This window comes from Puma concolor, chromosome B1 (assembly GCF_028749965.1).
Source record: "Puma concolor isolate L17-30 chromosome B1, mPumCon1.1.hap2, whole genome shotgun sequence".
Classification (NCBI taxonomy): domain Eukaryota; kingdom Metazoa; phylum Chordata; class Mammalia; order Carnivora; family Felidae; genus Puma; species Puma concolor.
In genome coordinates this window covers 127,907,547-127,932,416 of record NC_141670.1, presented here as the reverse complement: position 1 = coordinate 127,932,416, position 24,870 = coordinate 127,907,547, and the positions used below count along the sequence as shown (strand labels likewise).

At 36.8% G+C, this 24,870-nt stretch overlaps 1 protein-coding gene across 5 annotated transcripts in view; it reads left to right on the top strand.

The window, feature by feature from the left end:
- BMPR1B (bone morphogenetic protein receptor type 1B) overlaps positions 1-24,870 on the top strand; it is a 418,825-nt gene that overhangs the window by 450 nt on the left and 393,505 nt on the right. The window lies entirely within an intron of this gene.

Genomic DNA, 24,870 nt, shown 5'->3' with positions numbered 1-24,870 from the left:
GGCGGGGAGTTGGGGGCAGAGGCAGCTGCGGGCGGGACACGTGCTCCGGACCGGGGGAAGGAGGGACGCGCCGAGGCGGGGAGTCGGGACCTGCGCACCCAGGGATGGGGCGGGAGGGCGAGCGGAGGGCAGCCCGGGAACGGGGGAAACGGGCGCGAGGCCGGCAGCCTGGGAGGCAGGACCCGCAGACACCCAGCTCGGTCGAGCCACCTGCCTCGGAAGCCTCCCGGGACTGCGCTCTGCGGCGGGAGAAAGTGCGCAGCGGGTTGGTCTGGAGTCGCGGGCTCGGCTCTCGGTGTCTGCCGCTGTTGCCTCTTTCCCTCCGTCTCTTTCCCTCTGTCTCTTACTGTGTCTGTTGCGTTCTCAAATGTTTCTCTCTCTCCCGTTCTCTATCTCTGCCTCTCGCCCTCTCCCCACCTCCTCTCTCTGTCTCTCCCTGGGCCTGTTTGTGTGTGTCTCCCTCTCCCCACCCCCTTTTCAGTCTCTGTGTCCCTCCCTCTCTGTCTCCTTATCTTCTTCCCTCTCTGTCTCCTACACTCCTTTCAGTCTCTCTCGTTTGCAGGCTTTCTGCGGCTCGTCTGTCTCTACTTCTGACTCTTCGCTCTCAGCGCTCATCAATCCACTCGTGACCGTGTCTGTCAGGGCCCCATATTTCTGTCTGTCCCTTGCGGGGTTAGGGTTTCAGACATTAGAGAGGATCCTCCGGAAGTTGTCCAGTGTCTTATTCCTTTTGAGCTGCACCACTTCAGCTGGGTCCTGGGTCCTTCGCATTTGTTCTCCATAGAATGGGAACTCTGTAGTTTCCGTGAGTTATTAGGAATTGCTCTTTTCTTAGTCACCTTTCCACCAAGGTGAGGTCAGTGACTGAGCAGCCACAGAGGTGCCAGTGAAAGAAAACAGAAGAAGAGAGCCGCTTAATTGCCTCCAACATATAAAGAGAATGTACCAAACGTATCTGCAGTGAAGCAGAACCACCTGAGAAGCGTTTCTGAATTGTGGAAAGAAACACAAAGCCTCCAATCATGAGAGGAGTCAGCTAAAAAGTATTTGAAAATAATTTGAAAAGTATTTATGGAAATGTCTTGCTGTACTAAACTGATGCCAACGAATTATCTGTGTTTCTTGCATATATTTTTAGGATCCTAGTGACAACTCTCCTAATTATTGTTTTGGGAAAATTATGAGAAATGTCCTGTGTCGACTGGGACATTTGTTTTTGAGAAAATATTCCGTCTTTGTACTCTTATACCTCTTTACACTCCAGTGATCAAGAAGAATTATTTTTAACTGCAAAGAAAATAGGAAAGGATTTGTCAGTAATTTTAAAACATGAGACCTTCCAGAGATCAATAATTTCTTTGGAAAACTCTCACTGTAAGGACGTTTTGAAGGATATTACATCTTAGTGAAATATGCAAGTTATTACACACTTAGATCATTGTGTGATGCAAAACCAGGTTGTGTGCTGTAAGCAAATCATAGTAGTGATGGTTTTTTATGGGAAACATAGCTGGGAAATTAATTGCTCTGATTTTCACTGTTTTCTTTAGTCATGCATAATGTACCTTTGTTTTTAGCAAAATATGGCCGAGGGCTACAAAACTTGATACAGTGTGTTATTTGTCCAATCTGAATTACCATTTAGAAAACCACCTTTTCCTTTTGCTCACGAGATAGAAGTTGATATGATCTCATTACTCATGTGCTAGGGTCTCCTGATGAGTTTTAATGGCACTGATTTGTGATTTTAAATCAAAATGTTAGCTTTTGGTGAGTTAAAATCCTGATTTATGTCACGTTAGTGAATCATCACTATTTATAGGGGCTTTGCCACCTTGTCTGCCAGGTGCTGCGTGGTGTTTAGCCCAGGCAGGGTTGTCTGAATTCCCTGTTAGATTATTGTCCCTCAGTGACGTGCTGCCTCTACTTGGGGTGTGTTCACATATGTCCCTCAGAATGTTCCAGTCATTAAATAATATTTATTAAGAGGAAATTGACTTAATTTTTTCCTCGTAAACTTTGAAAACTGTGTGAGATGGCCTGATAAAACATTTTTATACAGTAAATACTGATTTTATTATTTAACAGTGTAAGATAATTTAAAATGTGATCTCTTTTGGTGCATATAGCAGCCTCCAGCAGTCAACTCGTGTTTATCATCCAAATCTAAAGTCAGTTGTCACCCACTCCAACCTGGCAAATCCCTTCCTAATTTTCCTAAGCCTCCTCATCTCTGCTGCTCCGTTTCTGGGCACACCTCTCATTGTTTCCCTCTCCGCCCGTCTGGTTCCTTGCCGGGCTCTTCCTCACTGGGCTGTCTTTTCATTGAAATAAAATAGTGTGTCTTTTCTTTCCTTCCCTGAATTTCAGATGCCCAGTGAAGTACCTGCCCTAAGATAGTCAAAAAATCCTTGAAGGGTGATTTGTCTTTAACTTGTGATGCTAATTCTCTGTAGGTGCAGTAGCTCAAAGGAAATGCTATAGTATGGTGTAATAGATCACAGACAGAGGGATGAGACAGTCTTAGAAAGCATCTCCTCACACACATTAATATTAAAGATGAAGAGGATGAGGCCTAAACAATTTGAAAACCTTGTTCAACAATAGACAATGAAGCCACAGTCCTTTCCCCTGGACTCCTGCTTGCCTTCATTCGCTAGAAGTAAATCCATTACCAGGAGCTAACATTTACTATCTAACCTCTGAAGATTTCTTCTCATGCTGACCAGTGACAGTCATGCGTGAAACTGACCATCTTGCAACAACTGATAATCATTGGTTATACGTAATCATGGAGGTAATAGTTGTCTTTCGAACATTGACTTCTAAGTGCATTTATGCGAAGCGTTGTGCTGTGTCATCTTGGGCAGACTACTTACTTCTACCTGAATAGAAGATTCACATTCTCTGGATTAAATTTTCTCCTCTGTAAATTTCTGTGCATGTGTTGAGTGGGGGTAGGGAAAAAAGAAAGGAAGTTTGGACCAGATTAGGAGCACTTTTTGAAGTTTTTCTTCAGAGACCACCAGTTTAACTCCCAGAACAACTACATATTCATCTGTTTTACATATCAGACTTCCCTGTGAACTTTTGTTTGAAAAAAGACTAACACAGTTTAAAGAAAGCTTCAAGACCACTTACTTTTCCAATCTCTCTTGTGATTCTTGAATTTCACAATCAAGGTAATTCCTAGCTTTTAAATCTGGGTATTTGGAGGATGGTTGATAAAGTTATTAGGATAGAAGGAGAAGCTGATTTTAAAAAAAAAGTTTATTTTTGAGAAAGAGAGAGAGGGAGCATGAGTGGGGGTGGGGCAGAGAGAGAGGGGACAGAGGATCCAAAGCAGGCTCTAGTGGGCAGCAGAGAGCCCGGTGCAAGGCTGGAACTCAGGAGCCATGACATCATGACCTGAGCCGAAGTCAGACTCTCAACTGGCTGAGCGACCCAGACGCCCCAGGAGGAGCGGATTTTGCCTGAGAGATACTAATTTCAAATTCTCATACACTGAATTTGATGTGATGGTAGAAATTTGAGTGGAAATGTCGGACTATATAGAGGCACCCAGTATTCCCAGGAGGGAGGGGATAGGGCTAGAAATACACACTCACACTGAATTTATAATTAAAATTGAAGAAAACTAAAACTTATTAGCGATAGATAAATAAATGAAGGTTTGGGAGTGGACAAGAGGGGCATTTTGTTACTTCTGAGTATTTATTAAGGTCTATAGTATTGAGACAAAAGTAGGGTATTATATAATAATGTACATCAGGCAATAAACTGTTTTCACGATTTTTAGAGTATCTACTTTACATCCTGGTAATCTTAATTACATTCATTTTACTTAAATGTTTAAGTAAGGGGCCTCCTCTCTGCCTGGTGTTGTTATACACCTCAGGGATACTGTAGCCCTAAGAGACCCCAGGCTTCTGCTGTCGTTGAACTTGCATTCTAGAAAGAGAAAACAACCAGGAGCAAGCACATGAGTAAGACCATTTCCAGGAGTGAAGATTGACATTCGGAAAATAAGACAGGGAGGTATGACAGCACGTGACTGGGGCTATTCTTTATATGGGGTAGCCATGGAAGTCCTTTCTGAGGGTGTCCCTGAATACCAAGAAAGCCAGCACAGTGGAAATCCAGGAGAACTTCCTGGAAGAGGGAATATCAAAGCTGTCTCTAAAGCAGCAGCAAGTTGGGCACACGCTTGTCAGTGTGGTTGGACTCAGGCAATTAAAGGAAATGGTAAGAATGAGGTCAGAGAGATAGCCAGGCCCATGTTATGGAGTATTTTATTGAACCACCCTGGAAGATTTTATACAGAGGAGTCAATAAGTATGACTTAGCATGTCTGTAGTGTGAGCAGGAATGTCTGAAGTAAGATGATGAGGGAGGCTATGAGAAGGATCTCGCTGATAGTTCGGTGGTTTGGCCAAGGGTGGAACCCAGAGAAATTGATCAGATGTTGTTCTTATTACTGAATAAGAGTCACGGAGTTGAATCATTTCCCCCATCTTGATCAACATTGCAGCAATCCACTGGCTCAATACTTGCTTTTACTCTTACATCCACACTTCATTTCCCACATGTCACCTCCTTACCTTCCTTCAAATATCTCCTGGGCTATAAGCGCCTTGACTCAGAAGGTGCAGTATATCCTGGCAAGGTTCTTCAGGGCAGACTCTCGACTATGCAGGGATGCTTGACAGTTTCAACTAACGTCACTTCATTTTACATACAATTTGTGTTCTGGTTACAGAGGAAAGGAACCAAGTAAGTTAGAATTCCTTTAATCAGGCTTCAGTGGCATTTTTCTCTAGCTCTCAGCTTTGAAAACAGCAATGCTTCTATAAGAACTTCACTGCGAAGTCCGCGTTGTTAGATGTGGATCTCACCCATCCTTGTATCTCAGCCCTTTGCAAAGAACCAGTACATAGGAGGCATTCAGTACATATTTGTGGAATGCTGCTGAATGCAGTCTTCTAGAGGACCTATAGTTTTCACTCAGCTCACTTCAGTTCTCTTGTCTTTCAGCAAGTATATGGCTGCATGTGCCTGCAGCTTTAGAAGGTACTAAGTGGCAAGTTTGGAAATGATTTTTCTGAAGGTTGTATTTCCTTATTGGCTAAAGGAAGAAAGATACAATCCAGGGTATCTCTTCATAACCTTTTCTTGCCTGGCTCTCTTGAGATAAATATTTTAGTCATTTTTATAGCAGTTGCATAGACAGGGACTTAAACAAGTACAGACACATCTGTCACTAGTTAATTTGTTGATTTATGAACCTAAAATGACTCCCAAGGAAGTCTGTAATGATGGTGCCTTTGTCTAAATTAATCTATCAATAGAAATCAGTGACTTTTATCTAATATATTTTACAGACATCTTAAAAGATACGAAATTATCAGTTCTGTTGTCCAATAGACATTGAGCCATAATAGTACATATAATGAGGGATTATCCCCAAATCCTTCATCTTATTACTGAATGTAGTGCTCTATTCCCCATTGCAAATGGGGTTGCAAACAACTTGGAATCACCTTACTGTATCTAGCAGTTCTTTTCACTGTTTTAATCCTTTTCCGTTAGTCAAGAGGCCACATCTTCTTTTCCTTAACTCTGTTTCCTTACCTCTATTTTGTTAATAAAACCTCCTGCAGTATCCCATTGCCTTCTGTGTCAGGAGTGTTCTGTTTGCCTCTCCAGATCCACTTTGAACCCTTCTCCCTTATGCTCTCTGCCTAGGACAATATCTGGGTGAGCTTTTCTGATTTCCAGATGGCTTAGGTCATTGGGGAACCCCAGCAGGAGATTAAGGGGAGAGTGGAGAAGAGGCTCTTAATTTTCTTGGCTCCTTCTCTGCTAGATCAACTTGGGCTGTCTGGGTCCCTGTACTGAAAGGCACTACTTTTCTTAAGGTAGGCTTCCTTCCAGTAATCTCAGAATCTCTGCTTTTACTATCCTGCTTTACTGTACTATCCTTCAGGGTTCTTCTAAACTCCTGTCTGTACCTTAGATAAATCCTCTTATCAACTTATCAGAAGTTGTAACAGTTACGGTGTCATTTTCTGTTGATTCAGCTTCTGAAAGCCTCCTTTTTGGAGGCTTCTTGGATTGATAAGAACAGTTGGCCACCCTTACCTGTATTGGACATCTGCTTTTCACCCCCATTTTTATTCTTCTATTCATGCAACAGTGGCATAGAAAACCTAAGTTGTTGTTTAATAAATCTGTCAACAAATTTATTGGTTTAAACACTTTAATTGACAGTCATCTGTTTACCTCCTCTATATGTAATTTGATTGTTTCATTCACTCTTACTCATTCATTAGCACAGGACATATTTACAGAGTCAGTATTTAGGGCCAGGCAGTATGCAAGGCATTGTGGATACCAAAAGGCAGATGTTTACCCTTATGTGGCATGAGGATTGGAAGGAGCAGGAAAAAAACAAAAAACAAAAAACAAAAAAAAATCCCTAAACAATATTTAGAAATGAAGTTGTGATTAAGGCTGTGAAGGAAATTAGAAGGGTGTAGTGGGAGAGAGTAGTAGGAAGGACTCTCACTTTGCTTGAGATCACAAGCAATGGTCAGGGGCTTTTGCTGACCTGCGTCTGTTATCCAGGCTCTTTATGTATGAATTTTAGAAGATTTTCCTAAAGACACAAATAATAAATCTTGGTAGGATAAGTAGAAATTGTAGGTAAGCCTACAGTTGCTTCATACCATTACTTAAACTTAGTATTATGGTCTACATGTATATCCTCTTTAAGAATTTTTTTTGTGCATTTTTATGTATTTTTAAATAAAACCAAGGTCACATAGATTATCTTGTTACTTGCATTTTTCACTTAACCAGACATTGACAATACCATTGTACATCAATCTATTCATTTTAAAACATAACATTTAATGTATAACCTGATAGTTAATGATCACTGTTGGTTATATTTATTAGGATTTTTAAAAAGTTAGATAAGCATGAAGAAAATGAAAATGACTAATAATCCTACCACAAAAATAGTCTCTCGAAATTAGGAGTCTCTTGGTACTTGAGGGTATAGAAATGGCTTCAGTCAGGGGTGACTGGGTGGCTCAGTGGGTTAAGCATCTGCCTTCAACTGAGATTATGATATCACGGTTAATGGGTTTGAACCCCACATTGGGCTCTGTGCTGACAGTGTGGAGCCTGCTTGGGATTCTCTCTCTCTCCCTCTCCCTCTGCCCCTTTCCGACTCATGCTTTCTCTCTCTCTCTCTCTCTCTCTCTCTCTCTCTCTCTCTCAAAATAAATAAATAAACTTAAAAAGAAATGGCTTAAGTTATACAGATTTTTATTTCATCAAAACTCCTTTGAATTATGTCTGATAAAACCAAATGACAACAGAGAGGGAAAACAATGTAATCAAACCTCTTTTGTCTAGTAATTATATTCCAGAAATTTTTAGGCCTAACACCATTGCTAGTTATCTCTATCTTATATTAAATGAAAAATTGGAGTTTGGAGAAGTGTAGGCTATATGACTAATTCAGGAAAGCAATTTACGTATAACAGTAGGTTTTACTTTATTTCATTTCTTTCCTCGATGTATCCCATGGAACCATGGTTTTGTGAATGTCAGGTGTTTAACTCAAGACGGATCCCACGGGTGGCAGCGTCCCATTGCTAACTGTGGGGACTCTGGAGTTTGACTGGCTTTGAATCTTGGCTCTATTGCTTATTAGCTGTCTGACTTTGGGCAAATTACTGAATCTTGTTTGTCTCTGCATGATCTGTAAAATGGGGATGACAGTAACAGTGATTACTTCATAGGTTTGTTTGAGGTTTAGAATAGTGAATATTTGTAAAGGGTTTAGAACAATGCCAGGCAGGTAGTAAACACCACAGAAGCATTTGATAAGTAAACAAATGATCAAAGAAATGAGGGAATTGCTATTTTCCAACTGCAATACTTCTGTGAACCTGTATTATGCTCCTGTGCCTTGTGGCAGTCCCCCAGCGGGTATTTGACCACGGGACTTGTATTTTTCCTTGCATGTATTCAATGCTAGTATTGAATTAGTATTCCTTAGAACATGCTTTGGGAAAAATTGATATAAATAATTTACTAAACATTTCACCAGTCTATTTATCGTCTCCTGAAAGAAAGGAACCATTCTTGTTGCCGGGATATTTTTCCTCTATCTGTCACGCACATCATTCTTGGGTTTTTTTTCTTTTCCTTTTTCTTTTTAAAAGTAAAATGAATATTTTTTTTTTTTACCCAGAGAAAGAATTTTTGCCAGTATAGTTGTGAGTATACTCTGGACCTCTGGGACTTACTGAGCCCAAAGTTTACAGTCTATAATATTTTCTAGAAAGCTACTTACTGTTATTTTTTTTCTAACAGCAGAGAATATGTATTCATTGATGTGAACTTGGGGAATGCAGGAAACTAACAAAATAAAAATCACTCAGGTTTCTACTACACGGAAATAGCCACTCTTGACATTTTGGGTCTTTTTTTTTTTCCTTTATAAAGTTCGGAGCATAATATAATAGAGTTTTGTGTCTTGCCTTTCTTTTTCACTCGACTTTATGTAATATTCTTAATCCAAGAAACTTGGTGATTTCTGGCTTTCAGATGATTGGTAATCTACATTTCAAAAGAGCTTCCTTCCTTTCTCCCCAAATTCTGTGGCCAGAGACAATATGAAAATAAAATGGTGTATCTAGAATGAGTTTCTCTCTCATTCGGAAATTGGAACCACCTGGTAAGCAGTTGGCAATTCTTTTTAAAAGACCTGGAGTAGGTGACCTCAGGTTGCTTCATTTTTATGAGTCATTCCAGTGTTCCAGCCAGCAGCCAGATGGACGCAGAAGAGTCCGTGACCAGACTGCTTCGGAGGCATTACTTACTCATCCCAAGTGGACTGTGAGTGAACTTATATAATCTTGAGGTTAACTAGGAAATGTTATCCAGGGAAACCTGAGTTATCCAAAACAAATTTATTTAATTTTAAGATGATAACTCTGTTTCTTTCATTTCATGTTGGAGGTAGGGCTCTCATAATATACTAATACAGAGGACAGTGTCTCTCAGTATTTTTTCTTGTCTTACAATTTTGAGTGGGAAATAATGTTGTATTTATATGGCAGTGTATAAAGACTTGAACAGTTCTAACCATTGTAAGTTTTACTCGGTGTACTTCGTAAATGACGGATTTATGCTGTAGTGATTAAAGTGTATCTTGCTCACTAAGTCCTTTTTCATTCAGAAGTCCTTCCACAATTTTGAATCCTCATCTGACTCAAGATTAAATCAGTCACTCTTTAAAACACTTATCTTTAATATCTTTAGCAAATGAAAATATTTAAACTCTTTTTTAAAGAGGAAAACCATGCTACACTGTTTAATTGAATTAAATTAGCTTTTCATGGAAATTTACCTAGGAGCTGTTTCTGGAACCAATTTGGAAAATGATCTTTGTATTCTGTGGCATTTATGTCTGATTATGTTTTTCTTAGTAATTCTCAGTGGACCTGATTCACTCCTTGCTTCAGTCATCAAACCCTTGTGAGTTTTGTAGGCAAATTAGGCATTTCCTACCCAATAATTATGCATATTTATGGAATAATGTGTGCTTCTTCTTTAGATACAGATGGTGTAAGAAATTGTTAATTCTAGAACTTAAACTTATTTAAATTTTGTCATTTTAGCATTCTGTAGAGTATGTTAAGGCTAAGATAAGTCATATATAAACTTCTCCTGAAAAATGTTTCATAGAATGTAAGTTTTGACCCCTTTACTGATAAAAGCAGGTGCTGTTGTTTTGTAAAAATGGCAGATGATCCAAAAGTTCTTAAAAAATCTGTTTCCTTGAAACCTTGTGTACTTCAGGCACATCAAAGATTTTGTATACTACATTTTCTGCTTTCTCTTAATGTTGTAATCTGTTGTTTTCCAAAGCCATGTAGAAATTGAAAACTCCTTAGAAAAACTCAGTGTTCAAGTGTTTTAGTTGTAAAATTTATCCTTTGTGATCAGCATTATGGGGACATGTTTTATATACTTTGGTACGAGGACTGTAACTTAATGCCTTTATTGCTTGATACTTCATATATATAGCACTTTAGAAGTATTAAAAACATATTTAGCTTTTCAAAAAACTTTTGCTGAATCTGCCACAGTCTGGATGTGAGACTTGCGGTTATTTTGTGCATACACGAATGCTCGTTTGTGTTCTGTATACTGTCTGTACCATCCTACTTTCCCTCCCTCTCCCCTTCTGTTTTTTCTCTCAGTTTTGCTCTTATTTTGAAAGCATCATTTCTTCGGATTACTTTTTCTGAGCCAGAGAGGTTAAAACTTGCTCATTTCTAGGATTCTGAACCTGTAGAGTATTCCCAAGGTCCTTACTAGCTTCACATCCTCTGACTGATTGGAGTTTTGACTAAGTTAGCATAATTGACATGATGATTTGATATTCTTCAGACCTAATCTTAAAATACTTTAATATCATAGACTGATACTAGCAGCAAGATAAATTTCTATTTTGTTATGAAGTCACTTATTTAACTATAATTCCACTCGGTGTTTTTATGAAATATCCATGTTTTAAACATTTTAAAAAGTGCATTCTTACAGCTAAAACTAAACATGGCATGGACATATTATACAAAATATATTGTAGGTGTTCTTATATCTAGACAGTTTTTATTCCTTTATACAATCTCTTTGATATGCAAAAATCTGTAATTGCATTATATAGACTTTCTCCAAATACTCTCTAGCTTATATATTTTTTGAAATTACACATATTTATAATTGTGATTTGAAAGTTATTGTTATATATTAAACATTTTTCTTACAACTCAACTAGTATGCAGCTTGACTTACCCTGAGACTGTAAATTCCTTTTTTGGCTCATCTCTCCTAAACCTGGAAGGTATAATGCAGTTTAACAATAATATTTTTTTTCTTCAGTTTGTGAATAATGTCTTTCTTACAGCTGGAATTATTAAATGTTTATGCAGTGTGAAAGAACTTGATGCAGTATGTGTCAAAGAGATAATTGAGTCTTGCTCTGAGGGGAAAGATGTTTAAAATTACAGATGATACATTACCACAAAATAAATGCTGAGCACAAATAGACAGAGTATGGGAAAGACAAAATGAGAAGTTGATGAGAACATCTATGAAGTGCCATGTTGACTCAGTCTCTTATTCTGTCTTTAGATATGCCATCAGGGGGTGTGTTTTGGGAAGGCTGGGTTGGTGTTCCATGATTTCAGGCTTCAAATTCAGACTTCTATCCTTCAAATACCTTAGTTTTTCTCAATTAAATTACCCTCTTTTTGAAAATGCTTAGAATTTTTTAGTTTAACTTCCTGGATTATATTTATATTTCATTTCTCAACCAGATTATGAATTCTCGTTGAAGTGTGGCAGCAGTTCCTTAGCTCCATTTTTGCCATGTTCCTACTTTCCGTCATTGTAGAGAGCTTTGACATTGTAGCGAGCCTTGACATCTGTAATGCTCCCTTGTAGTCTTCACCTTTGTTGGCCGACAGAATGCTGATCTTCCTTGTTTTTTTTTTTTTTTTTTTTTCCCCCCCACAGGACTCTCCTGTGGTCAACTTGATCATTTATTTTTATTTGCTTGGATTTTCCTTAGCTTCTAAATATTTTTTTCCCTTCTCTTTTTGGTGAAATTAGAGTTATAATTTCATTCAGCAACTGATTTTTTGGAGTGCTAGGCTGTAGTAGACTAGAACTGCTTGTGGTATTTCAAGTAAAGATGAACTGTAAAGATGAGCTGTAGTTTTAAATGGGATGAGTACCAGGAGTTTTGTTCTTGAGTGATATTGGTGCCATTGTTAGCTTTGTTGGCCATGGGAACACATTCATGCAGTCTTTTAAACTCCTTTTTATGATAACTAAGGCCCATTATCCTGAGAAGTATGGTCTGTTACTTCTTCCCCTACATGCCTAACCCTATAGTTTTCCACTTTGACTTTTATTTGATGTTTTCCCCCTAGTAACTCATAAAGTTTTGGAAATCTTGTAGGTTATCCCACTGACTTGGCATTTCATGTACTGGAAAAAGTTAGTGTCTTTTGCAGACCTGGAAAATTTAATCTACATTTCCTCTTTTACATCATTTATAAAGATGTTAAATAAGACCACTTCCAGCACCTTCCCTATTTATAGCTTTCCAGCCAAAGCAATGCCTTTTTTTTTTTTTTTTTTTTTTTTTTCACTTTCTTTGTTTCTCCAGCAGAAGTTCATGAAATCCTCTGGGGAAACTTTTTTTTTTTTTTTAATAACTTTTGTGGTAGTATCTTGTCAAGGGATTCTAAAAAAAATACATGGATTGTATCCACTGGTTTTTCCCTTGAGGCTGCACACATCTTTTAATTTGCTAAGACATAATTACTGTTGAAAAAATTCAGAGCTAGCGCCCCCCCCATTGTTTGCTGAATTCTTCAGTGAAGAATGCTTTAGCATATGTAGACCTCACAACATTGCCAAATTACCAAGAAATAATTATAACACTAGTTTAGAGAAATTTGAAAGACGGTGGATAAAAGAGATGAAACAGCGTTAATAGGGATGGTTGAAATGCAATTATATATAAACAAAAAATTATATATAAGCAAAAAAGGGGGTTACTAGGGTGCCTGGATGGCTCAGTCAGTTAAGTGTTAAGCTATTGGTTTCGGCTTAGGTCATGATCTCATGGTTGGTGGGATCGAGCCTGAGTTGGGCTCTGTGCTGGCAGTGGGGATCCTGCTTGAGCTTCTCTCTCTGTCTCTTTGCCCCTCCTCCCCTGCTTGGGTTGTCTCTGTCTCAAAAATAAATAATTAATTAAAAAAGGTGGGGGGTTATTGTGTCTGAGTCTTTCTTAAGTTCTAGACCATGTTCTAAATAAGTCCATCCTGTTTAAGATAGTAGTGATTGTCATCTCCATGTTACAGGTGAAGGAATTTAAGGCACAGTGAAGTTCAGGTGTAGGACTTAATCTAGATCCTAATCTATACCTAGCATAGGACCATCTGATTCTAAATCCTTGCTTAAATGTTGAAAACCTCTTAGAGCCGGACGTTGTGTTGGTTATTGATACTACAAAATTACCGTCACTCCGTCCTGGTGGTCTTGGAAAGAGCCTTGGAGAACTTGGGAAGACTCCTGAGGAAGGAAGAAGCCTATGCATAAAAACTCTTTGAGATGGTAATTGTCTGTGGTAGGTGCTGTGAGAGCATAGGAAAAGGCTGATTGTTAAGGAGTTTTCAAGATAGAGACTTGGGTTCTTGATCACGTTTTGAGAAGAGAGATTGATAAAGAGAAAATTTTGAAAATCTTTGGGAAAACATTTTGAACCGTAAATGGTATAATCTCCTTTTTTCTCCTTTAAGTTATGGAACATTTCTATACAGAGAGTATGGACACTGCTTTTTAGAGCAAAGTTACCACCTCTTTAGTAAAATTGACTTTGATTTGATCCACACATATTTGTGTATATGTGTGTGTGAGAGAGAGAGAAATAGTTGAGGGGCATGTAACATGGGTTAAATACAGTGACATATTAGTGAATTTGGGAAATCAAATACCTCAAATAATTTGCTGAGACTATAGAGATGCAAATGATGAAAAATCATTTAAAAATCACCAGTTTATCTGAAATGATTGGTTAGATTCAAAACCTGATTTTGAAGGAGGCACCATAACGTATACCTAATAGTAAACTGGACTGTGGGGTTTGGCAAAAGTTCAGTTGTTGCGAGGGAACAGAAGGTATATACTAAAAACACAATAAAAATCTTCAAGGCGGGGGGGGGGGGGGGTGTGCCTGGGTGGCTTAGTCCGTTAAACATCGACTCTTGATTTCAGCTCAGGTCAAGATCCCAGGGTCATGGGATTGAGCCCTGCATGGATTCTGCACTGTGTGTGAAGCCTGGTTAAGACTCTCTTTCTCCCTCTGTCTCTGTTCCTCCCTCTCTCTCAAAAACAAAACCAAAAACCTTCAAGGAGAGTTTGGTATTGAAACTCAAGTATATCATTTTTTAAAATATTGAAATGGAGTCTAGATCATCATCTATAAAGAGATATCACCTATATTTTATCACTTCTATTTTGATCTGTTAGAATGCACTAGAGTGAAATGAAATTCCTACAGTGTTTCTCCAGACTGGTTTGCAACCTGCCAGAATGGACGTTATGTGACATGCTTGCTTTCTATCTTCACACACATCTTTTCTAGAAAGAATCATAAAACCTTCCTTATTTGTAGCGTAATAGTGTGTGTTTTACGGCAAAATGTAACGGGGTCTCTTGGCTGTGTCCATGGAGTTTAGCTAAGATAGTTTTTAAAGTAAAAAAGAAATCTTTAGTTTCCAAAATAAACCAGATTGAACATGTATTTTGCATGAAGACAGTGCTATGAGGAAAGCAAAATTTAAAATTGATTAAGAGGCATTATAAGTAATCATAAGTAAAATTAAATTTAAAAATTTATTATTATAAGTACTATATATGTGTTAAATGAATACATTTTTGCTAGTCAGTAATCACCATTTGATTTTTCTAAGGAGTATGGAGTATAAATAACACAAAAACATAGTAAGCTATAGTATGATTTATAACAAACATACTAAGCTATAGTATGATTTGTAACAAATAGAAATCTTCCTTAGTGACGACTCCTTATATTCTAAAATACAATTTTCCCATTATGGAAAATTATATTTATGTTGAACATAAATAATCAGATATTTGCTTCCCTAATGATCCAGATTATTTTAAAATCATGTTACTGGATTTAACGACATGACCTCTGTTCTGTGACCTTGTGTATTTCTGGAGGCTTGTTGTACATGTCAAGGGTATTTCCTTTTATTTGTTTTAATTTTACCTGCCATTTAAATTATTGAATGACCCTTCATAATTTTATTATGAAGCCATATAATAAGGAAGGACCAGTTGATTATTTTTTGCTTTAACTTTCATAATCTCATATAATTCCAGTCTTCTTTGTGTTCTCATTTCTCAGGTCAAATAATTCTTGTTTTGCAATTTCTCATCACAGTAATGGATGGGATACACTAATATGTTTCAGTACATTTATTGTTCTCATTTTAGCATTTTACATCTGTTCTCTCTTCTAGGGGAGGAAAACAAGTAGTATGTCGAAAAGAGCACACGACTGGGAGGCAGGAAAGGCCATAATTAGTTTTGGAACCTTAGACTAATCACTTAAATAAAAGGCTGGTCAAACTCCGTACGGTCTTTCTGGCTCTGAAATGCTGTGATTCTGTAACCTAAATGAGCAAATCTTATCATACTTAATAAAGGTAGTATGGCATTAGTTTCTTTAGAGCAGGGCACCATAACTGTGGCGTGTTTGTATTCCCCCCTGCCCCAGGTGGTATTTGGAATTTCAGAGACAAAAGAGAATGTTCACAGAGTAAGTCCTTTCCAAATGTTATCATGTCTGAGATTTTATAGTTCTTTGCATGAGAGACTGATATTTAAAACTCATATGATTATACTGTACACCATTTTACATGCTTCTATAATTCCTTTCCTCAGGGGTTCCATATAATTTTGGTGAGTAGGAAGTAACTCTACCATCAATATCTTACTCCTTCTTTTGAATTATTTTCTAAGAACTTTAAGGCATTGGTTGAAAAGGTTTTGTTCAGAAGTCAGATTCAGTTTCATGTTTTGACTGTGTTGGATTATAATGGCTAATTTTACTAGAGATAAAATATGCAGAGCATGCCAGCAATGTAAGTTCGTTTTTGTGATTGTAACTTCACTAATCAATGAGATGATCTGTGTGCTTTATTGGTTACCCTTGTTTCTGTGACTCCCTGTACTAAGTATTGTCTTTTAAAATGATTTTTAATAGAAACAGAGACTGAATAGGTTGAGCTGTTCTACAGTTATGCTGGTTGTGTGAGAATTTAGTGCCCATTCTATTCCTATAATACTCTTTTTTTTTATACTGTTCTAGGATTGATTTAATGTTCACTTTCCTTTAGAACATTTAAGCAACTTGATATAGTGTTATTTTCAAGTTGATTAGTAATTTCCTTTTAAAAACTGTATTTTCATCAGCAATCAACTCTATTATTTTTATATGTGTTAAGGTTTCCGTGGTATTTTCTATATTATCCCTATCAAATTTTTAATCCCAGCATGCCTCTCTGAAACCTTTCCCTATAGGATGTCAGTATGTATTGAAAGACCCTGTAGTAACAGGTTCATTACACTTATCAAGCTAAGTAAAATAAAATTGAGAAAACAAAGAGAGACACTGGAAATTCATCTTGGAGCATTTGCTGTTAATCTAAAGCAGGAAGCCTCCACTGAAAACTATAGTTGATTGTTTTACATGAATTATTGGTTCTTAAGGGAAACAAGATAAAGAAAAAATTGAATTCTTAAGAAGTGCTGAAAATGTTCATAGTGAATGAACATTGTGAAATGAGTGAGGGTTCACGATCCTAAAACTCTTAAATCAGAAAAGAGAATGAATATGAAACAGAGTAAGGCAAATCCCCCTTGTATGGACTCTTTTCTTAGAAGTTGGTTTGAAAAAAAATCTAACTACCTTTACACCCTACATGGATCACTTATCAATTTCTCATACTGATACTACTCTTGTGCTGTTCCCTTCTTTTGAAACCTGATTCAGAGTTTTTACAAGATACTGTATTTATCCCATTCAACTGGACTTATTTTCTTCCTTCTCTCTGCTTGCACCCTGTTGCTGATTAACTAATTTCGTGAATTGTTAGTGTAAGTGGCATCATTTTTACTGTACTGATTGCCAAAAAGTGTGTTCTGTTCCTCTCTTTCCTCCATATTTCTCAAATATGGAGTTGCTTGTTTAGTGTTGAGTGACTGATTGAATTCTCTGTTTTTATATGGTTCTAATCTTTATTTCTTTGTAATTGTGGAAAATTTCACTTTGAGAATACGTGAGAAGCTTGGGATTTTTAAAAAATGTCATTTGTTTTAAAAACACATTCTGGGAGATGAAATAGGAAAAAAATTCTCTTCTCTATTTTAATTAAAGCCAGTGTAGATGTTCGACGCTGAATTTTGGAAGTAGATACCTGGGTTTGTAGGCTGGCTCTCCCGCTCAGCATCCTCATCTGTAAAATGGGGATAGTAAGAGTACCTACTAAATAAGGATGCTGGGGGAAGTAAATGGAGAACCTAGAAATCTGCCTGGCATACAATAGTTGTTCAGCAAGTGTTCATTCTTCTTTATTTTAGAGGTCTTTAAGTGGCATTGGCACAGTAGCTTACTTTATATAAGATTGTTCCGCTAAAAATAGAATGAGGAAAATTTACAAAGTCAATTGATCAATATTTAAGAGAAAGCTTTCTTCCAAAATGTTTTCAAATGCAAAATTTTAAGGTCACAGATATTCATATTAAAATATGTGTCTAGTTAGAAACAAGAAGCTCTCAGAAACAAAGTTATTTCCTTCCCTTTTTATTCAATTTGGGATTCTTCCATTTCTATTTCAAATGCTTGCTTCTAACAAGGAGTTCATATAATGAAATAAGAGGATGAATTGTGTGTTTTTATTAATTTGAATGATATTTTCCCTTGGATGAATTATGAAAAGTCTGGTTAAGTTTAGTATTAGTGGAACTTGAAGAGATGTTAATATTGGGCACGTGTTTAGTTGCATGACATGATCAGTTTACCCTGATCCAGAACCTTAATTAAAGTTTTATTAAACTGTGTAAACCATGATCCAGTTTGGATTTGAAAGTAGATAGACATCTGTTTCAAATATTATTACTACAGTTAGAAATTAATAGCTTTTTTCTCTGAAAGTCTGAATGTTTCCCTTTTGAAACTTGTTTCTGTCTCACTATTCCCTCTATGTTAACATATTTTCGAGATGTTAAGGTTTTTTTAAAAATCACATTCATAGTCTTTGTAATATCTGTACTAAGGAAAAGCAGGAAAGTGTTTAGAAGTATTTCATCTAAGAACAATAAAACAAGACTCCTCTTTGTTTTATGTTGAAAGCAGATTTCTATAGTGATGCATCAGAAGCACTTACGAGGGCTGTCTTGATTGAGGACCTTTGTGCTCTGTCCCTCCCTCTCTTGCTTTTGTTCTTTATGAAGTGAGAGCTAATTCTCAGTAAATTTTGGTGTCGTTTTGCTCAGGATAAAGAGCCATCATTTTCTCTTTTCCTTTCTTTGCCTCAATGACAGAAAATACTTCACCAATTGCATATCTTCAGCTAATTATTGTATATGTGTTTTACCCTCAGTTCTGGAAAGAAATCTTGAAATCATATTTCACTCAGATAACACTTAATGCTATTTAGAGAAAGAACAGCAGAATTTAATTTCCTATTAAACCATGCTCACCAAAATGGGAGGAAACAAAGCTTGTGATATCCCAAAGTTCAGAATCCATTCATTTACTATATTGCTATATTGCTATGTCAGTCAGCAAGAACTGATAATTACATGAACACTTTTGATGGAAACTTTGTAAAATAAAATAGGAAGAGTTCAAAAAGGAAATTGTATTACTTGGAGTCCATGTGTTGCCTTTTTAATATATTTTCTTTGTTTTTATGCATTTTTAGATTTTAAAGAATCGGGAAATTACCATCTTAATTTTGTATTTTATTTTTGCTTGAAATTATGCTGTGGAGTTCTTCTCATGTTATTAAGTATGCTTCCAAGTATTCTAATGACTAGAAAATAATTCATTTGTTTATTTTTTAATTTCTCATCATAAATAATGCTGCAATGAATATCTTTGTGAATAGATTTTTAAATATATGAATATTATGAATGTTATGTGTAACACCAAATTGCTTTCCAATGAGGTCATTCTAATTTATAATCTTACCAGCAGGGTATTTAATTTTACCCACAGATTTAGATGTGTTAATACATATTTCAGTTATATCTGTGAAATCTCCATAACACTCAGAAAAAGTCAAAACAAAATGTGAAAGACCCAAACAATACGGTAGTTGGGATATGTGGGAACATGCTTCTTCTTATTTTTATTAAAAAAAGAAAAAGCACAAGTTTTTACTAATACCAATACTGACCATTACTTTTGATACATAATTTCATAAAATTTATTTAAAAAATGTAAATTAACTCCAATTATTATTATTATGTTTGAGCATTAATTTGTAACCATAGGAATGATTTAAGGAAAAGGCTATTAATTCGTACACAGATCCCTGAAGTCAAAGGCAGCAGTTACCTCAGGAAAAAAATTTAACCCAAATTCTTAATTGATATGCAAAATATAAGATGGTTTTGTGCTTTGTGGAAGTGCTTTCATATTATAGCAGAGCTACAGAAACTAAGTTGTCTGAGCCCTGCTCTTTTCTTGCTTGAAAAAAATGTATGTTTTTATTTACTTATTTTTTTTAATGATTATTTATTTTTGAGAGAGAAAGAACATAAGTGGGGGAGGTGCAGAGAAACAGTGAGACAGAGGATCTGAAAGCAGGCTTCCCGCTGACAGTACTGAGATCACTGTGGGGCTCGAAGTCACCAACAACAAGAACATGACCTGAGCCAAAGTCTGGTGCTTAACCGAGCCACCCAGGGGCCCCCAAAATGTATGTTTTTAAATGAAACATTTCTTCCATATTAAAGGGCATAAACCTATATGTACATTTTAAGGAATAAGAATGAATGCTTTTACATCTGCTAGTCAGCTTTTGAAAGAAAATAATCCTTTTAAGCCTCCTATGTACTCCTCAGTCACATTTCGCTCCTTTCCTTCCCATTTGAGTAAACACCACCCTGAGCCTTGTGTTTATTGTTCATTTTTTTAGAGTTTATTTTTTGAGAGAAAGTGGGAGCAGGGGCAGAAGACAAAGAGAGAGGACCCCAAGCAGGTTCTGTGCTGTCAGCACAGAGCCTGATGTAGGGCTCCATCCCACCAATCATGAGAGCATGACCTGAGCTGAAATTCAGAGTTGGACGCTTAACCCCTGGGTCACCCAGGCACTCTATTCGTTTATTTTTCAAAATATTTTTTCCATATGCATGTGTATTTCTAAACTGAATTTTTGAGGTTTGTAAGAGGATCATTCTGTAATAAGTGTTCTGTGTGTTTACTCCCCCTCCCCCCACTCTCAAATTTATGTTTCTAAGATACATCCATGTTGCCTGAAGCTGCATTTCACTTACTTTTATTATGTTGTATTATTCTGAGGTGAATAGACCACAACTTAGTTTCTCATTTGCTTTTTGATGGGTTGTTTCTGGATTTTTGCTATTATAAGGAATGATGTTATGAGTTTCTTGTGTTGTGGTGCACAGCTATAAGGTACTTGGTGATTGCTTGGTCACAGAAAAGGCGCATTGCACAGTTATGAGTTCCTGCCATATTGTTTTCATCCTCCCCCCTAGCAGCATATGCTATTTCCTGTTGTGGTACCTCCTAACCTATTCTTGAAGTTATCAGTTTATTAAATATTTACTGATCCATATATAACATGATATAAAGATCATAATTGATATTTTCTTAATTGATAATGACGAACATATTTTCATGCGTTTTCTTTGTCCATTTGTTCTCTTCCCCTCACGCCACTGCCAACAATGTGAAATGCCTGTTGATGCTTTTTGCTTATTATCTGTTATGTTGCTTGCTCTTTTCTTAGTGATTTGTACTGATTTTGTTCTTACTGTTTACTGTTTATTGTGAATATTAATTCCTTAATCAGTTAAATGAATTGCAAACATCTCCTGACTTGTAGTTTTGTTTTATCTTTGTATGGTAGTTTTTAATGACAGAGTTTTCAATTTTAATGTGGTCAACATTTTCCTTTATGGTTTATATTTTTTAGTCTTTTGTTTAAATCACCCTTGCCCATCCCAAGGTCATAATGATACTCTCTTACACCCTTATTCTGTCTGCACTTGAATTTTGTTTGTGAGGTGTGAGTTAAGGTCCAATATAATTTTATTTCTGTATGTTTAAACTGTTACTAATTCCAGAGTGATTGTCCGTTTATGTCAGCTCTGTTGCGTATGCACACACAAGTATATATGTATATCTTCATTTCTGAACCTTAAAATTTTGTTCCATTGCTCTGTTTTTCTTGTGACAATACTACACTGTCTTAGTTATGAAAGTTTATTGTGTGTCTTGATACCTGTTTGGGTGTGTCCCTTCCTCTTTTTCTTCTTTATGAGAATCTTGGCCCTGTGCTTTGCTCTTCTGTATAAACTTTATAATTCCGCAAGTTTTTGATTGAAATTACAGTTAATTTAAATATGAATTTGGGGAGATGTCATCTTTATGATAGTCTTTTTACTAAGAGATATGGCACATTTCACTATTTTTTAGATAGCTTTTTTATAGCATCTCACTTAGGATATGATATATTCTTTATTGAGATCTGGCACAGATTTTGTTAGGTTTGTTCCTAGGTACCTTATTTATTTATTCTTTTTTTGCTACTGTAAATAGTATTAATTATTATGTTTTTTAATTTTTTGTTGAATATATTCCTTGTTGAAATTATATTCCTTATGAATTATTACAGTTTTGATTCCTGCTTTCCAGTCTTAGATATTTGATTTCTTTTTCTTGTCTTAGTGTACTGGCTGAGAACTAGAATATAATATAGAATAGTAGTGATAGTGATTGTACTTTTCTTTTTCTTATAGGGCCTAAGTTTGTCACTGTTACTAGTTAATCTAGGTTTTATATGTATACTTACCACATTAAATTCTCTTACATTTCTGATATGCTGAGTATTATATTTTTGTGTATTCATTATAAGTCAGTATTAAATTTTATCACATTATTTTTTCTGCATCCTTGAAACTGTGAGCTTTCCTCCCTTCCTTTAGTCTCTTTATATGATGAACTACATTCATTTACTTTATAATGTAAAACTGTTCTTACCTTCTTAGGATAGACTAATTTCATTGTGATATATAATTACTATCTTAATAAACTGCTAGATAATCCCATTTAGGATTTTTGCATATGTGTTCATAGTAAGATTAGTAAGATTAGTTTTTTTCTCCTATCATCTTTTTTATTCCCAAGCAGCCACTAATCTAATTTCTAGCTCTTTGGTTTTCTCTTTTAGGCAGTCTGTATAAATGCAGTGATGCAATATGTGATCTTTTGTGACTGGCTTTTATTTAGCATAATGTTTATTTAGCATAATGTTTTCAGGGTTCATCCATATTGTGGCATTTATCAATACTTAGTTTCTTTTTATAGCTAGATAATATTCCATTGTATGGATATACCCCATTCAGTAGTTGATGGGCATTTGGGTTATTTGCACTTTTAGGCTAATATTTGTAATACTGCTATTAACATGCATGTCCAGGGTCTTGTGTGGGTATGTATTTTCATTTTTCTTGGGTATATACATAGGAGCGGAGTTGCTGGGTCATAGGTAATGCAGTGTTTAACATTTTGAGGAACTTCCAGAAGTTCCTCAAGGTGATCTCAGCATTTTATATACCCACCATAAGTGTATGAGAGTTCTAGTTTCTGCACCTCTTCATCAATATTTATTATCTTTTTGGGTATAGCCATCCTCATGGGTGTGAAGTGGTATCTCATTGTGGTTTTGTTTTGCATCTTCTTGATGGCTACTGATTTCAAGAATCTTCTCATGCACTTATCTGCCATTTGTGCATCTTATTTGCAGAAATGCCTATGCAGATCGTTGGCCTCTTTTTTAAATTGGGTTATTTACTTAGTGATAAGTGCTCTTTGTATGTTCTAGGTACATACTGCTTCTATGATTTGCAAATACTTTCTCCCAGTCTCTGGGTTGTTATTTTCACTTTCTTGATGGTGTCCTTAGAAGCAGAAATGTTTTACATTTCAATGTCCAGTTTGTCTATTTTTTCTTTTGTTGTTTGTGCTTTTTGGCGTCATATTAAGAGACCACTGCCTAATCCAAGATCATAAGTATTTCCATCTATGTTTTCTTAAAAGAGTTTCACCCTTGTATTTGAAAGATGGCTTTGGTGGATATAAGATTAATAATTGACTTTTTTTTTTTTTTTGAGAGAGAGAGAGAGAGATTGTGCATGTGTGTGCATGTGCATGTGAGCTGGGGAGGGGCAGAAGGAGAGGGAGAAAGGGAACGTTAAATAGGCTACACGCCCAGTGCAGAGTCAGACAGTGGGGCTTGCCAGTGGGGCTTGATCACATGACCTGAGCTGAAATCAAGAGTCAGATGCTTAACTGACTGGCCACCCAGGTGCCTCTTGGTTGACATTTTTAAAAAGCATGTGAATATTATCATTCCAGTGCCTTTGGCTTCCATTGTCTCTGATGAGAAGTTAATCTGATTGCAGTTCTCTTGTGCATGCTAGGTCATTTTTGTTTATTTGCTTTCAGAATAGTCTTTAATTATTTTTACTATGATGTATCTGGGTGTAGACCTCTTTATGTTTATTCTACTTGGAATTTGAAGTTCTTTTTATTTTTTTAAAGTTTTTTTTAACGTTTATTCATTTTTGATAGAGACAGAGTGCAAGTGGGGGGGGGGAGGGGCAGAGAGAGAAGGAGACACAGAATCTGAAGCAGGCTCCTGGCCCTGAGCTGTCAGCAGAGACCCTGATGTGGGGCTCGAACTCACGAACAGTGAGATCACGACCTGAGCTGAGGTCGGATTAACTGACTGAGCCACCCAACTGCCTGGAATTTGAGTTTTTTTGATTATTGGTTTTAGGTAGATTGAATAGTGTCCCACATTTCTCTAAAGCTCTACTTAATTTTCATTTTTTAAATGTGTTTTTCAGGTTGTGTAATCTTTGCTGTGTCTTAGTTTGCTTACCTTTTCTTCTGCCAGTTTGAGTCTGTTAAGCCCCTCTATTCAGTTTTCCATAACAGTAACTGTACTGATTATCTCCATAACTTCCATTAAAAAAGTTATTTTACAGGAGTGCCTGGGTGGCCCTGGGCCCTGGGATTACAGTGGTTTGGGCAAGTCTTTCTTTACTGTCTCTTTCTTAGATTAATTTGTGTGCCTCTGTTATCACACCTAGCTGTTAGGCTCTACTAATTTTTGAATGATAATTCTGTTGTTTATGATGGTGCTCTGGAGCATAAATTTCTTCACAGGTTGGTGTAATACATTTCAAACTACTTTTTAGCTTTTTAGTTTTTGAGGCCAGTGATTGATATTTTTTCTGCCTCTGGAAGGGCTCTTTGCTCTTTCCCTAGTTCTCTTTGGTAAACTAGCTGGCTAGTAGTTTAGCTTATATCTCTCATGGAGCTACCAGCCTCCTCTTAATTGCTTACCACCAGAATGTTTTTTGTTTCTTTCTAGAGCATCGCTTGGACTTTCCTACTACACTCTATGGTTTCAGCTAAACTTAGTGTGTGTGGTAAGAGTTTTGAAGCTCTGTTTTTATGGACTGCTTTATGGATTGGCAAAATCTCTGAGCTACTAATGTGGGGTGTGGGAGGGGATGATGGTCTGCTTCTCTTGGTGTGATACCACTATTTTGCAAGCATGGTGCTGGGCTGAGGTGGTAACCTCTGTTCTTCACATCTTGCCTTTCCTGGTATGGAACCATTGCACCATGAGTGAGCTGGTGTGAGGGCCTTTGGAGCCCCAAGATCCTCTACCTGCCATGCTCAGTGTAGAGCCTTCACCCTGTGAGTGGGGGTTGGTGGAGGAAGGAAGCACCAATCTCTTAGCTACTTACATAAGGAATTCAGCTATTGCACCTGAGAGCTGGGGGGATGACAAATGCTGGTGGCCTCTCCCTTCCAGTGAGATAGAATGCCTTGAGTGAGGGCTGAGGGGAAGGGGATCCCTATTTTCTTGGCCATATCCACATGGAGTGGATCTTCCCTCAAATTGAGCT